Genomic DNA, 12,609 nt, shown 5'->3' on the forward strand with positions numbered 1-12,609 from the left:
TGAAAAAAAGAAAGAAAGAAAGAAAGAAACCGGGCAGGGTGGCGCACGCCTTTAATCCCAGCACTCGAGAGGCAGAGGTAGACGGATCACTGAGAGTTTGAGGCCAGCCTGGTCCACAAAGCTAGTCCAGGACAGCCACGGCTATACAGAGAGACCCTGGAGAGACAGAGAGAGAGAAAGAGAGAGGGAGAGAGAGAGAGAGAGAGAGAGAGAGAGAGAGAGAGAGAGAGAGAAGAATATTTTGTAAATGTGCATAATAAAATCTCTGAAAAAAAGAGAATAAAAAGAAAATTATTTTCTATGTTAAATAATGGAAAATACAACGACAGAGGGCACTTGGATCCTGTATAATTTTGTTACACTTATCAACCTAGAACTAATTATAATACAGTAATGATTACATTTTTTTAGACATATGGCATAGAACACATTACAGACATATCTTACAATCCTACAGGTCAGGCAATTGTAAAAGGACCTAGCTATACTTTAAAGGAGATGCTCATAGAACAGAAGGGAACTATGGGATTTCCCAGAGGTAGGTTAAATAACGGTTTGTTCACTTTAAAAGTTTTAATGTCAATGAGACAAGTAGCACAGCTGCTATAAAACACTGGATTATGGAAAGGAACGCTGGATTAGATCCACCTATAGATGTGTTAACTTCAGAACGGTAGGCAGGAAATGTGTCGCATCGGAGAAGAGGTTCTCCCTTTGTTTCAGTGGGAGAAAAAAAGCTTTGGATTCCTTCAAAATGAATAAATATTAGATTTGGATGGGGAGGCCTCCTGAAATTTTTGGCTGCAGACATAAAGAAAGAAACCAAAAGGAACAACAAAACAGATGGCATGAATTCTGATGCCTCCACATGGGAACAGCTCTGAGACTGACTGAGACATCTCTGCATAGGCAATAGATTGTGTTGGCTACAGAGCCGTCAGGATTGAGATGCCATCCTTTCCTGTGGCGTGGGTAGAGATTTACATTGCAGCTTGTGCCTTTCACCTGCCCAATCAGAAAGCAGAGAATCACCTTTGGCTAATTTGTGCACACTGCACATTCCATGAGTGTGATGATGCATACATGTATATTACCTTTGAAAGTTTATGTGTTTGCAGAACAGAAGGACCAGACACCAAAGAGGACAAGCACCCTAAGTGAGCCAATCTCACAAACTGCCTTGATAGCTGTTTCCTCAAAAAATTCTGCATCCAGAACAGTTTCAAAAAGGCTAGCTAATGGTCCAGCCTCACAGACTGCTCTAGGCAGGACTTCACTTAAGCCCTGCATTTTTCTATCCCACAGAGACTGGACAGCAAATGTTTCAGCTAATTCTCCCAGTACTTGGTCGTTATTCCAATTTCCTTAGGGTCCCTAAAAGAGAATATTGCCCCCAGACAGCAGGAAGCAACTTTAAAAGAACAATGCCCCATTCCCAAAAAGTGGGGTGCATGGTTTTTTGGTCCTTTGATGGGTGATGAGTGTTTGTTGTTGTAAAGTGCGCTGGTTAAGATGTTAATGGTCTTGGTCAGGGAGGAAGCAGAATAAAGGAGGTTAGATGCGGGGTCTCTTTTTCTTTTTTCTTTCCTCCATTCTTCTTTGTTTCCTATCTAATAATGTTAGAGGAAAAGGGCAGAAAAGGGATGGAAAGAAAGAGAGATATAGGAATCATAGGAAAAAGGGTAAATTATTCAATCTATTTAAACTAAACAGAAACTACTAGTCTCAAATATTTTACATTGGTACAGATCTTTGTATATTGACAACATACTGTATATTTCAACTCTTTTTTTGTTTTGGTTTGTTTTGGTTTTTTGAGACAGGTTTTCTCTGTGTAGCCTTGACTTTCCTGGACTCCCCTTGTAAACCAGGCTGACCTTGAATTTACAGAAATCCACCTGACTCTGCCTCCTGAGTGCTGGGGCGCATGGCCCACCGAAGCTTTATTTCAACTGTTGTTTAAGGTACCTATTTAACTCATTTAAAAATACAATGTGAGCCAGGCATGGAGAAACCCTGTCTTGGAAAACAAAAAAAGAAACCAAACCAACCAAACAAACAAAAGTAATGTGAAGTTCTAGTCCTTTTAAAAGCTATTATTACAAACTGTTTAGAATAATTAAGCGATGCAAGTTAAACTGGTTGTGGTGGCATACACCTTTAATCCCAGCACTAGGGAGGCAGAGGCAGGTGGATCTCTTGTGAGTTCAAGGCCAGCATGGTCTACAAAGCAAGTCCAGGACAGCCTAGGCTACACAGAAAAACCCTGCTCAAAAAAAAAACCAAAAAGTAAAAAAAAAAAAATAAAAAAAAAAAAAAGATGCAATTTAGTAGTCAGTCAATCAAACTTGGTCATGTGAGGTACTAGCTCAGCTAATTTATTTAGCCTCCTATAAATATTTTTAAAGTCAAACAGTAAATAGCCAGAAACAAGCAATGTTTGCCTATTCAGATACACTATAGATAGATGGTCTTCAAAACATCATAGAACTAGAGAATATGGCATTGAAAGACATTTTATTAACATAAGGTTTTTAATGACAGTGACACATGTCTTCTTCTAGCAGCACCCCCATTCTTTTATTTGTTTTTCGAGACAGGGTTTCTCTGTGTAGCCTTGGCTGCCCTGGACTCATTTTGTAGGCCAGGCTGGCCTCAAACTCACAGAGATTCCCCCTGCCTCTGCCTCCCGAGTGCTGGGATTAAAGGCGTGCGCCACCACCATCAAGCCAGCACCCCCATTCCACTTCAAAGAAGATGAGGGACATTAAAGAACTTCCATATAGCCGGGTGTGGTGCCGCATGCCTTTAATCCCAACACTTTTTAGACGATTTAAGTCTAAAAAGACATTTTTAAGTTGGCAAATACATGCTTTGATAGAAAATGATTTAAGCATAGACCTCTGAGCTCACCAAATAGAATAGATAATAGAGTACTTTCTTCAAGTATGCCATATACAAATGGGCTGAACCTTGTGGATGTAATTCTTACCTGATAGTTTTCATAATTGTTCTTCATTGTATAGCTTATTAACGTAAGAGAAGAGCTTTTTATTGGACTAAAAGGGGGAGGCGTTGTAGGGTGCACTATGTATTTAAAATGCTGATTTTCATACCGAGAGGTCTGGTTGCAGTCCTGATATTGGTGTTGTCATTATTATGAAGCATCTCCTGACTCAGTATTTTGTAAAACATTGTTCTCATCTTCTGATTGGTCAAATAAAGAGCTGAACAGCTTATACTTGGGCAGGAGAGGAAAGGCAAGACTTCTGTGCCCAGAGACAGCAAGAGTCTCAGTTGGGGACTAAGAGAGATGACACTGAGACATGGAATAAGTCGGATCTATGAAACTGAATGAAGGTAAAGAACCATGTGGCAGAACACAGATTAAGATAAATGCATTAGCTGGTTGGGAACAACAGCCTTGTGTAAGGCCTAAAGCTGTTTTAAACACATTTAATCTTCACGTCATTATTTAGAGTTAGGGTGGGCATAGAAAGTCCATACTTTTATAATAATCAGAATAAAACTGAAAATTTACATTGCTTTTCATACTGATGGGCATGTGGGGGAAGAAGAAGAAGAAGAAAAAAATGCCAGTTCAAAGATGGATGGGTGTGGAAGTTCAGAGAACATCCAACGAGCCAGTATGATCGCCCACTTCTGTAATCTTATTACTCAGGAGCGGAGATAGGTAGAATTCAAGGGTAGCCTGCTCTACAGAGAGTTCTGGTGTAGCTAGGAGTACACAGTGAGTCCTGTCTCAGAAAATCAAAACAAAACAATAGCAAAAGGATTTTTTTAGTAAAAGGTGAATAGGTGTGACGTGATGGTTCACACCTATAGTCTCAACACACAAGAGCCTGAGGCAGGAGCATTCACAATTTAAGATCACCCTGGCTACATAGCGAGGGTGGCTAAAAAAAAAAAAAAGAAAAGAAAAAGAAAGAAAGAAAGAAAGAAAGAAAAGAAAAAAAGAAAAAGAAAGAAAGGAAGGCCGGGCATGGTGGCACACACCTTTAATCTCAGCACTTGGGAGGCAGAGGCAGGCAGATCTTTGTGAGTTCAAGTCCAGCTTGGTCTACAAAGAGAGTCCAGGACAGGCAATGCTACACAGAGAAACCTTGTCTCGAAAAAAAAAAAAAAAAAAAAAAAAAAAAAGAAAGAAAAAAAAAAAGCAAAGAGGGTCTGGAGAGATAGGAGATCAGTTCCTAGACACTACTCATTGGGTGGCCCACACTGCTTGCAAATTCAGCTTTAGGGGAGTCAGTGCTTTTTGGTTTTCAGGGACACCTGGACACACACACACACACACACACACACACACACACACACACACACACACTCTAAAAACAAAACAAACAAGTACTCAGAAGGAGTGTTCACAACTGTAATCTCGGCACTGAGATGCTGAAGCAGGAGAGTGAGGTCAAGGCCAGCCTGAGGGCTACAGACTAAACCCTATCTAAAAAAAAATAAAGGAACAATAAATACGTAAATACCCAACGTGTGTCGGGCTGGGCGTGGTGGCACACACCTTTAATCCCAGCAGAGGCAGATCTCCATGAGTTCAAGGCCAGCCTGATTACAGTGAGTTCCAGGACTGCAAGGGCTGGCTACTACACAGAGAAATCCTTCTAACAAACAAACAAACAAATTGCCTCAAAGGGGTTTATGCATGCTTTTAATCCCAGCAACTAGAAATAGAGTCTTTAGACACTCAAAACCCTAGCCCTGGGCGTGTGGTACACACCTGTAATCCCAGCACTTGGGAGGCAGAGGCAGGCAGATCTCTTTAAGTTTGAGACCAGCCTGGTTTAAAGAGCAAGTTCCACGACAGTGAGGGCTACACAGAGAAGCCCTGTCTTGAAAAACAAAACAAAGAAACAAAACACACACACACACACACACACACACACACTCTAGGTAAGGGCACTTGCCCTGAAAACATAAAGACCTGTGTTTAATCCCCTAGCACTCATATAAAAGACCAGGCACGAGTGCCTTTAACCATCTGGGAAGAGGTCTAGACTGAGGGAATGGAAGCCGTGCACCTGACCCTGGCCCACACACTTGGAACATAGCAAATAGAGCTAAGAAGCCCTACAATCTCCATTTCCCCTACAAACTCTTAAGACAATTCTGATCCCGAGTAAGAGCCTGAAATAAAGAAAATTCTCGAGATGCCTAAAATAAAACTCTTACAGTAGGAAGGCCTCCATATAACAGTCCGAGGAACAGGGTTTTATTTTTGTTCCTCTTGTGTTAGAAAGAAGTTACTTAGCAATCCCCTTTTGCCAGCACCCTGCTGGCATAATGAGTAAAGATCTTTCCCCTCTCCAAAAGTTAACCAGGCCTGCCCCTGCCTAGCTTCCAAGTACAGAGATATGGCCATATATGATCAAAATTATTTCTACGTGTGTGTGTGTGTGTGTGTGTGTGTGTGTGTGTGTGTGTGTGTGTGTGTATTTAAGACAATGTCTCCCTATATAGTAATTCAGGCTGATCTAGAAATTGAAATCCCCCTGCCTCAGCTTCCCCCCGCCAATGCCTGTGCCCTTTGCTAGGTCTGGAATTAAAGATGTGTGCCCTCATGCGTGGCTATTAGGTCCCTACTCTGCTCTGTTCAAAGTGCTGGATATTTTGACATTTTATGTGGGTGCTGAGGATTTGGACTCTGGCTTTGGATTGTCCAGCAAGCTGAATCATCTCCATCCTCTGTGCCTACCATTTCTCTCTCTCTCTCTCTCTCTCTCTCTCTCTCTCTCTCTCTCTCTCTCTCTCTCTCTCTCTCTCTCTCTCTCTCTTCTCCTCTCTCTCTCTCTCTCTCTCTCTCTGTTTGTGTGTGTGCTTAGTTTTTAGTTTTTAAGACAGGGTTTCTCTGTGTAGCCCTGGCTGTCCTGGAACTCACTTTCTAGACAAGGCTGGCCTCGAACTGACAGTGATCCACCTGCCTCTGCCTCCCTAGTGCTGGGATTAAAGGCATGGGCCACCATGCCCGGTGTCTTGAGATCTCATAATTCTTCATTCAGAAGTTTTTCACTGAAATACTTTGTATGCTTTGTGGTACTTAAACCTCAAAATCAAAGATACATTATAAGTAAAACACTATTCAAATTCATAGTTGAGCCAGGCAGGTGGTGACTCAGGCCTTTAATGCCAGCACAGAGGATGGGGAGAGGCAGGTGGATCTCCTGTGAGTTTGAGGTCAGCCTGGTCTACAAAGGGAGTCCAGGACAGCCAAGGCTGCACAGAGAAACCCTGTCTTGAAAAACAAAACAAAACAAAACAAACAAACAAACAAAATCAAATTCATAGTTGACCTACAAAATTAGAAGTGGATACAACACTAGGATTGAAAATTTCAAAACCTGTTAGTGTGTTAGTGAGAACAGGCTACAGTAACAAATCTAGTACATCAAGGTACAGCCAGCATCCATAGTTTAGTCTTGGAACTGGTCCTGATAACACAGTCCTGTAATCACAGTTGTTAGGAGACTGAGGCAGGAGGACCACAAGTTTCCAGGGCTTGCCTGAGCCCAGAATTAATTCCAAAATACCCTGGACTACTTAGAATGCCTAAAAATGAGAAGTACACAAAAAGGGTACTTTTTTGGGTAGCTCAGTAGGAAACCCCTTGCCTATCATGTGTGAATTCAACCCCAAATACATTAAAAAAAAAAAAAAAAAAAAAGACACAACTGTCTTTTTTTTTAAGATTTATTTATTTATCCTATATACACAATGTTTTGCCTGTATGTACACTAGAAGAGGGCACCAGATCTCATTATAGATGGTTGTGAGCATCCATGGTGGTTGCTGGGAACTGAACTCAGGACCTTTGGAAGAGCGGCCAGTGCTCTTAACCTCTGAGCCATCTCTCCAGCCCCACAACTTTCTGTCTTTACCATGGTTTTTCCCCAATCTTCAGTTTTGTTTTAGTTTACTTATCTAATTAATTAATTAATTAATTAATTAATCAGAGTGTGGGCACACATGGCTCAAGTGTGGAGGTCATAGGACAACCTTAATCTCTCTTTTTCCACCACGTGGCTCCCAGGGTCACCAAGCATGATGGCTAGCACTCCCCAGTTTATCTCTCTCTTTTAAAAAAGTTTTATTTATTTATTGTATATGAGTACTTTATCTGCAGAAGAGGGCATCAGATCACATTATAGATGGTTGTGAGGCACCATGTGGTTGCCAGGAATTGAACTCAAGACCTCTGGAAGAGCAGACAGTGCTCTTAACCACCTGCTCCCTCCAGTTCATCTCTTTTGTTTTGTTTTTGTTTTTTGAGACAGGGTTTCTCTGTGTAGCCTTGGCTGTCCTGGACTCATTTGTACACCAGGCTGACCTCGAACTCACAACGATCCACCTGCCTCTGCCTCCCGAGTGCTGGGACTAAAGGCATGCGCCACCATGCCCGGCTTTTCAGTTTAGCTCTTAATAAGACAGATGAGTAGGTTGCTGGAATGGCTCTTGGGGACACAGTCTGAGGGAGGTTAGACCCTCATAAATACATGGTTGCTCAGGCCATTGTGTCACATACATGTTGGCGTGCACTGGAGAGTTCAGACCCTGCAGTGGCGACCCAACTTCCGTTCATACTGTGTTCATAGTAACACGGTCCCACCTATCTACAAGGGTAGCTTTAAAAACATGGTCAGGTTTCCTGTATTCAGGAAGAAAAGAAATTGGGGCCTGGAGAGATGGCTCAGAGGTTAAGAGCACTGTCTGCTCTTCCAGAGGTCCTGAGTTCAATTCCCAGCACCCACGTGTGGCTCCCAACCATCTATAATGTGATCTGATGCCCTCTTCTGGCCTGTAGATGTACATGCAGGTAGAGCACTGTATACATAATAATAAATAAACAAATCTTTAAAAAAAAGTTGGCTCATTCAAAAAACAAACAAACAAACAAACCAAAAAAACACCTGCTTTAAAAAAGAAAAAGAAAGAAAATGGATTTTGATGAGTAATTAGCAATCTGTCTGGATTTGTTTTTTTTTTTTTTTTTTTTTTTTTTTTTTTTTTTTGGTTTTTTGAGAGAGGGTTTCTCTGTGTAGCCTTGGCCATCCTGGACTCACTTTGTAGACCAGGCTGGCCTCGAACTCACAGCAATCCGCCTGCCTCTGCCTCCCGAGTGCTGGGATTAAAGGCGTGCGCCACCACGCCCGGCTCATCTGTCTGGATTTGTATTAAATCATCTTAGAAAAGCTAAATCCTAATAAGTTGAGGTCTTGGTTGTAAAGACCCTTTTGTATCATCAGTAAGCAGGGTCATCAGTGTCACTTCTCAGGAAAGAAGTTATTGGCACTGACAAGGAACATCGTTCATGCAATAATTATGCCACTGTGCTGTCTTGAAGGAAATGTCCCCTAGCCGGGTGTAGTGGCACACACCTGTAATCCCAGCACTTGGGAGGCAGAGGCAGGCGGATCTCTGTGAGTTCAAGGCCAGCCTCGTGTACAAAGAGAGTTCCAGTATAGCCAAGGCTACACAGAGAAACCCTGTCTAAAAAAAAAAAGAAAGAAAGAAAGAAAGAAAGAAAGAAAAAGAAAAAGAAAAAAGAAAAGAAATGTCCCATAGACTCAGGCATTTGAACACTTGGTCTACAGCTGGTGGCACTGTTGGAAACCTTAGGACATGGAAACTTGAGGAAGAAGTTTGTCACTAGGGCAGGCTTTGAACGTTTATAGCCTTGCATACCTTCATTTCTGGCTGTCTGCTTCCTGTGTGCAGTTGAGATGTGATCTCCTAGATTCCTGCTCTAGCTCACCTGCAGTCTTGCTTCCCCTGCCATTATGGACTTTGCCTCTAAACAGTAAGCCAAAATAAACTAATACAACCACATTTTAACAAATGTAAAAACATTGAATTCCTAAAACTCCTTTTCAAACTTAGACAAAATTAGGTTTACTTAGTCTGTGTGCTTCTTCTAGCTGAAAAGCAGTTTAATATAACTGACCTGAAATGGTGTTTATTGCAGCCTTGATGTTGATTTATTTTTCAATTGTCAATTGCCATGTCTAATACATGGCAGGCAAGTACTCTACCACTGATCTATAGTTCTAGGTTTCTTGCACTCGCCCTGCCTTAGCCTCCCAAGGAGTCGAGATCATACGACTAGAACCCGAGCTCAGGTTAGGACCCATTCATTTCTTTCCTTCTTTTGTTTTGTTTTGGTTTTTCGAGACAGTGTTTCTCTGTAGATCAAGCTGGCCTCAAACTCAGAGAGATCCTCCTGCCTCTGCCTCTGTAGTGCTGGGATTAAAGGCATGTGGCACCACACCTGTAATCCCAGCACTTGGGAGGCAGAGGCAGGGAGATCGCTGTGAGTTCGAGGCCAGCCTGGTCTACAAAGCAAGTCCAGGACAGCCAAGGCTACACAGAGAGACTCTGTCTCGAAAAACAAAAATTAAAAAAAATAAAAATAATAAAGGTGTGTGCCACCACACCTGGTTTACAGTACCCATACATTTCTACAAACACAAACTTGTAGAAATAACCTTCTGTTTCCAGGAATATCAATGTGTCTGTAGTTTGTGCATTCATTTTACTATCAAAAGTTTCTGTTTTTCCCAATATGGCTTTTAAAGTGTCTACATCCTGCCACCAGCCTAGGACCACTTGCCTCTTTCTGGAGATTTTTGCTGCACCTCTCACACCCTTCATCTTAGATCTGCACCTGAGTCTGAACCCTGCTTATAGAAGCATATTGAGGCATATTTTCTGTGCCACCCAATAGCCAGAACTCTCTGCGGTCATTAGTGAAATGCAACAGGTGGATTCAGAGTAAATTCTATTTTAAGATCAACTATTGGGCCAGCGATGGTGGTGGGCACACCTTTAATCCCAGGACTCAGGAGGCAGAGGCATGTGGATCTTTGTGAGTTTGAGACCACCAGCCTTGTCTACAAATCAAGTGCCAAAACAGCCAGGGCTACACACAGAGAGACCTTGTCTCAAAACAAAACAAAACAAAACACACACACACACACAAAACCAAACCAACAACCAAACTATCTGGACTGGAGATGGTGTCTTGCAAAGTCTTAAGCTTGTTCTTGCTGTTTCTACCTTCATAAAAAAATGCACTGCCAACAGCTGTGATGTATTGTTTATTCTGGTAGGAAAGAGGGGCTCAAAAGAACATCAGGATTTCAGATGTTAACTCTGCTTCAGGTCCATGTTAAATATGCGATGAGGTCCCTGCCCAGTAAGTGCAGCAAACGGAAGCACATACACGTGAGTTAGGTGGACCCTAACCTTTCTCGAAGGCCGAGGAGGTAGAGGCAGTCTCATCCGAACCTCAAGGCGACTGTCAGCTACACAGTGAGTGAGCAAAGCCAGCCTGCTTTTTCTGTGACCCTCTGGAGTCAGGGCATTCCTTTTTTGTTTGGTTTTCTTTAGCCATTACAAAAGTGCCTCGACAGCACATCCACGTGCTGGTCCCGCATCTTGTCCCACACATTTTCCAATCATGCATGCTCTTCTTCTGCTTTTAGCTACAGCAGCGCTGTGCAACACTGATCAACACACAAAGATTCCATCCGGCTGAGTGAAATGGATTCGTGACATTTGCTAAATGTGCCTTTAAATAAATACATGTGCAAGTGACACAATTCTCACACAGGAGAGGCGTAAAGGATGCATTCGGATCAATTAACCAGTTTGGCAGAGAACACATGTCCCTCTGCAGGGAGAGAGTCATCAAAGGGTCATCTCATCTGGTCTTACGGAAATTATTTCAGCCCAAATAGAAACTGTGGGTAGCATTTGCCACCAGGTTTGATGATCGGAGGTTCCATCCCCCGGCGCCACTTGGTAGTAAGAAAGAACTCATTCCTGTGGACTGTCCTCTAACAGCCACACACAGGGAGGCAGAGGCAGGTGGATTGCTGCGATTTGAGGTCAGCCTGGTCTACAAAGTGAGCCCAGGAAAGCCAAGGCTACACAAAGAAACACTGTCTTGGGAGGCAGAGGCAGGAGGATCTCTGTGAGTTTGAGGCCAGCCTGGTCTACAAAAGTAAGGCCAGGCCAGCCAGGACTACAAAAAACAAAAAACAACCACACACACACACATACACACACACACACACACAAAAGACAAAAACAAACAAAAAAGGGGCTAGAGAGATGGCTCAGAGGTTAAGAGCACTGTGTGCTCTTCCAAAGGTCCTCAGTTCAATTCCCAACAACTACATGGTGACATATAACCATCTATAGTGAGAATCCGGTGCCCTCTTCTGCCATGCAGGCAGAATACTATATACATAATAAATAAATAAATCTTTAAAAAAAAACCTAAATAAATAACTAAAACCAAAACAAGGGCTGGAGAGATCACTCAGTGGTTGAGTGTGCTAACTGCTCTTCTGGAGGACCCAGGTTCAATTCCCAGCAGCCACATGGCACCCCCAACTGTCTCTAACTCCTGTTCTGGCAATCTGACACTCTCATACAGATATAAATCAAAACACCAATGTACATAACATAAAAAAAAATATATATATATATATATATTTTTTGTTTTTTTCAGACAGGGTTTCTCTGTGTAGCCTTGGCCATCCTGGACTCACTTTGTAGACCAGGTTGGCCTCGAACTCACAGCGATCCACCTGCCTCTGCCTCCCGAGTGCTGGGATTAAAGGCGTGCGCCACCACGCCCGGCTAAAATAAATAATTTTTTAAAACTCAAAAATGTTTACATTCAAATTACAAAGCATCTGGAGTGCAGAGAGAAGGCTTATAGCACTTGCCATTCTCTTCTGGGATGGCTCACCATTTCAAATAAAAATATAGTACAAATGTCCTAATTTACCCCAGTGCATTCAGCTGCTTCTAACACCAGGAAAGCAGTGGAGTGTAAATTCAAATGATAACTGCCATTAGATATTGGAGAACCTGAGGGGGCAGATAAGCTGTGGATGCTGATGAAGAGCACTTGTAAATAAGAATATGCTGGGCTGGGGAGATGGCTCAGAGGTCAAGAACACTGGCTGTTCTTCCAAAGGTCCCAGGTTCAATTCCCAGCATCCACATATTGGCTCACAACCATCCATAAGGAGATCTGGTGCCCTCTTCTGGCCTGCAGTAGTTACATGTAGGTAGAACACTATATATGTAATAAATAATAAATCTTTTAAAAAATAATAATGTAAACAGTAAAGAATGTGCTAGCCGGGTATGGTGGTGCATGCCTTTAATCCCAGCACTCAGGAGGCAGAGGAAGGCAGATCTCTGAATTTGAGAACAGTCTAGTCTACAGAATGAGATTAGGACATCCAAGGCTACACAGAGAAACCCTGACTCAAAAAAAAAAAAAAAAAAAAAAAAAAAAAAAAAGGCTAAAGGCCTTATAAAGTTTCACCTGTATCCCCATATTAATATATTTAATTTTACTACTGAGACAAGGTCTGGAATTCACTATGTAGTAAACCAGGATTAAAGGTGTGTACTACCACACCCAGCTCTTAATGCACTTTCTATATTTTTCTATATTCTTTTGCTTTTTCAAGACAGGGTTTCTCTGTGTAGCCCTGGCTGTCCTTGAACTTATTTTGTAGACCAAGCTGGCCTCAAATTCACAGAGATCTGCCTGCT

The sequence above is a fragment of the Acomys russatus genome, chromosome 14 (genome assembly GCF_903995435.1).
Source record: "Acomys russatus chromosome 14, mAcoRus1.1, whole genome shotgun sequence".
NCBI classification, from domain to species: Eukaryota; Metazoa; Chordata; class Mammalia; order Rodentia; family Muridae; genus Acomys; species Acomys russatus.